Genomic DNA, 4,478 nt, shown 5'->3' on the forward strand with positions numbered 1-4,478 from the left:
GATGTGTTAATAGTACAATCTGGTAATTTTTGCTCATTAATTTTAGGAAAAAACCCTTCATTTTAATGACCTCTCTATCAAGAAACAATAATAATCTTTGCTAAATAACCATATATTCAAAGACATATTAATACTAATTTTATTGAAAAGAGCTATTTATGCTGATTGACTTACGTGTGAGAGAGCCTTTAGCTCCACTGGGAAGTTTGTATTTTGGCTACAAAAATCTTTCCAGGGCTGTAAACTGACAGGTTGGTTGTAGATTTTTTTTTTAATTAAAAAAGAAGAATAGTGCAATCAAGCCAGCATTTCCCTGAAACTTAGATCTGCCAGTGGAAGTGACTGCGGTCCTACTGTTCTTGTGTTTACTTTCCCTCCCTGTGGTCAAGGTACCATGCTGTTGTACGATAGTTTTTTACTGTGCATTGTATTTCAGTTCTAGATGCCCAAGCTCCATTGAGTAAGTTGGGTGAGTTTAAGAGCAACTCTGGGGGCTTCCCTGGTGGCGCAGTGGTTGAGAGTCCGCCTGGCGATGCAGGGGACATGGGTTCGTGCCCCGGTCCGGGAGGACCCCCACATGCCACGGAGCGGCTGGGCCCGTGAGCCATGGCCACGGAGCCTGCGCGTCCGGAGCCTGTGCTCCGCAACGGGAGAGGCCACAACAGTGAGAAGCCCCGCGTACCGCAAAAAAAAAAAAAAAAAAAAAAAGAAAAAAGAGCAACTCTGAAGCAGAACTATCCGCACGGTTTAGTAGCTACTGTGAGTATATCATACATGAGAGTTAATATACTGTGAAGATACGTTCAGTCCTTTCCAGTCACTTACATATGCTTTTTCCCCAAACAGAGTCTGCATTATGATTACTCTATTCATAAATCAAACGGTCCAGTTAAGAGAGATTAAATGGAGGAAAAATTATTTCAAGCTTTGTTTGCCAGTGATTTTACTTATGCTAGTTCCCAAATCCGATGAAGAAACTGGGTTATTTTCAAGGAAACTGCTTCACCAATCAGTATACGCAAAGCATCTTGTGCAGAAGTGAGGTCTCTCCCGAAAGAAATTTTCGGGAATTTATTTCTATTTAGGAACAAAAGCTTAAGTTATGAGACGCTCTAACATCGTGTGTGTGTGTGTGTGTGTGTGTGTGTGTGTGTTTTGCCATAAAAAACAGCATTGTAGCGAATGTTCAAATACACAATGGCACCGCAGGCAGACTTTCGCTAGAATTTTCTGTGACAATGGGGTAGAGTCTAAATGCAGCATGAGCAACACTCACCCAGCTCCAGGGAAACGGATGCATGTCATTTAGGAGAAAAGTGGCCTTTGCTTTCAGAAAGTTAATCTAGCCTGGAAATCTAAACTACAAGGGTCCCAGCACTTCATGTTTTTCATTCATTGTTCCTGTGTATCTTGGTAATGATGAATTACTAACATGCTCTTTTAGTTTTATTCCTAAACGCAGTCTCCAGAGTCTAAAGGGATCTTTTATCATTTCTAATAGCAAATCCATTCAAATCTATGTGTTAAGATGAGTAAATCACAGTTCCTGCCAAAAAGTCTAACAGTACTGATAACGACATGATGTGATGTCATTATGTGTAAAGGCCACTAGATCTGTAAACATTCTGAGGTGAGGAGGGAATTCACTTTATTCCACAACTTCCAACATTTTTATATTTCAGTGTAAGATGTTTATTTTCTTTTACATGCACGTAAGTTAAATCCCGTGTAAGGAGGCACAGTCCCGCGGTGGGAGCGGGGAGGAGAGGGTGAAGGCACCGAGGCCGGAAGAAGGGGAGCCGTGGGCTCCTCCTCTGGGAAATTGTGCTTCACTGTCCAGGAATTCTGGGAATCTTCTCAAGCTTCTGGGCTGCCCTGAGAAAGTAGCTTGACCTTTGTGTGGCTGGTCAGTTTTGGAGATGAGATTCCAGCCTAGTGACTCCCTATTTGTAAAAGGGGCTCTGAATGTTTCCTGTCTAGTTTTTGTCTCTGTATTCCCTCTGTCATAACAGTATCATCTGGGGCTTCCCTGGTGGTGCAGTGGTTGAGAGTCTGCCCGCCAATGCAGGGAACACGGGTTCGAGCCCTGGTCCGGGAAGATCCCACATGCCGCGGAGCAACTAAGCCCACGCACCACAACTACTGAGCCCGCGCTCTAGAGCCTGTGCTCCGCAACAAGAGAAGCCATGACAATGAGAAGCCCATGCACCGCAATTTAGAGTAGCCCCTGCTTGCTGCAACTAGAGAAAGCCCGCGCGCAGCAACGAAGACCCAATGCAGCCAAAAAAAAAAAAAAAAAAGTATCATCTGGAAGCCTTTATAAACAAACCTTTCAGTGTTTTTCGAAGTCTGTAAAATACAAGCAAATTAGAGCCTGTAATATCTTTAAAACTATTACAATCATTTTCTTTTCTAGATGCAAACATTTAATGCTGATCCTGGGGTCTGGGATCGCAGCCTGCTTTGACCTGGCGGTGAGAGGCGGTTGGGCCGAGCGATCCGGGGAGGCTCCCATGGCCCAGTTGGCGTTCCAGGGTGACCTGCACTCACTGCTGCAGCCGGATACACCCATGCCCCACGCAGCCCCTGCGCGCTGGCAGCGCAAAACGCAGGAAGCCTCGGGCCGGGCCCCTCGCCTCTGAGGGCAGCCAACCGATCCCACAGCGCCGGGAGAACCCCGGGGCCGAACTCCCGGCAAATCCAGCTCCAAGATTCAGACCACTCCCAGCAAACCTGGCGGCGATCTCTCTATCCCCCGTCGCAGTGCTTCCCAGATGGAGGTCGCTAGCTTCCTCCCGAGCAAGGAGAAGCAGCCCGAAGACAGTCAGCCGCCCACCAAGAAGGAACATCAGAAAGCATAGGCTTTGAACCTGAACGGTTTTCATGTGGAGAAAGCCAAGATGCTTCGGCTCAGTGGAAAACCACAAAATGCCCCAGAGGGTTACCAGAACAGACTGAAAGTACTCTATAGCCAGAAGGCCACGCCCAGCTCCAGCAGGAAGACCAGCAGTTACATTCCTTCCCTGCCAGACAGGATCCTGGATGCCCCTGAAATCCGGATTGACTACTACCTGAACCTTGTGGATTGGAGCTCTGGGAATATACTGGCTGCGGCTTTGGACAACAGTGTGTATTTGTGGAGTGCTAGCTCTGGTGACATCCTGCAGCTGCTGTAATGCAGCAGCCTGGGGACTATACATCTTCTGTGGCTTCGATCAAGGAGAGCAACTATCTGGCTGTGGGTACCAGCAGTGCTGAGGTGCAGCTATGGGATGTGCAACAGCAGAAACGGCTTCGAAACATGACCATTCTGCCCGAGTGGGCTCCCTCAGTTGGAATAGCTATATCCTGTGTAGTGGCTCACTCTCTGGTCACATCCCACACCATGATGTTCGGGTAGCAGAACACCATGTGGCCACACTGAGTGGCCACAGCCAGGAAGCGTGTGGTCTGCGCTGGGCCCCAGATGGATGACATTTAGCCAGTGGCGGCAACGATAACTTGGTCAAAGTGTGGCCTAGTGCTCCTGGAGAGGGTGGCTGGGTTCCTCTGCAGACATTCACCCAGTATCAAGAAGCTGTCAAGGCTGTAGCTTGGTGTCCCTGGCAGCCCAATGTCCTGGCAACTGGAGGGGGCACAAGTGATCGACACATTCATATCTGGAGCGTCTGCTCTGGGGCTGTGCTGTGGATGCCCATTCCCAGGTGTGTTCCATCCTCTGGTCTCCCCACTACAGGGAGCTCATCTCAGGCCATGGCTTTGCCCAGAACCAGCTGGTGATTTGGAAGTACCCAACCATGGCCAAGGTGGCTGAGCTGAAAGGTCACACAGCCCAGGTCCTTAGTCTGACCATGAGCCCAGATGGGGCTACAGTGGCATCAGCAGCAGCAGATGAGACCCTGCAGCTGTGGCGCTGCTTTGAGTTGGACCCTGCCCGGCAGCGGGAGAGGGAGAAGGCCAACACAGCCAAAAGCAGCCTTATCCACCAAGGCATCTGTTAAGGACCAACTCATCTCAGTTTTTTGTGCTTTTTTTTTTTTTTTACTTTTCGAATAAAGTCACATCTCCCTCTTAAAGAAAAAAAAAAGATCCTAATATGCGACCTTGCCTTGAATGTTCAGTATCCTAAAACTTAATTTGCCATTTGTCTTATAAATGATTTTCAAAAATTGTGTACTTTATGGTATGCTTGAATACATTACCAAATTTATCTGTATTTCTTTCCTGCCATTCACTGTTTAGAAGAAACAACATACTCACAAAACAGTTCATGGAATATAAAAAGCCAAAATTCTTGTGACATTAAATACTGAAGCTTTGTATTAATTACTCATATATATATATATATATATATATATATATATATATATATATATATATATATATATATATATATTTAACGGTACGCGGGCCTCTCACTGTTGTGGCCTCTCCCGTTGCGGAGCACAGGCTCCAGATGCGCAGGCTCAGCAGCCATG

At 46.9% G+C, this 4,478-nt stretch overlaps 1 pseudogene; it reads left to right on the forward strand.

The window, feature by feature from the left end:
- Positions 1–2,513: 2,513 nt before the first annotated feature.
- Positions 2,514–4,001, forward strand: LOC132486712 (cell division cycle protein 20 homolog; annotated as a pseudogene).
- Positions 4,002–4,478: the final 477 nt, after the last annotated feature.

The sequence above is a fragment of the Mesoplodon densirostris genome, chromosome 3 (assembly GCF_025265405.1).
Source record: "Mesoplodon densirostris isolate mMesDen1 chromosome 3, mMesDen1 primary haplotype, whole genome shotgun sequence".
Lineage (NCBI taxonomy): Eukaryota > Metazoa > Chordata > Mammalia > Artiodactyla > Ziphiidae > Mesoplodon > Mesoplodon densirostris.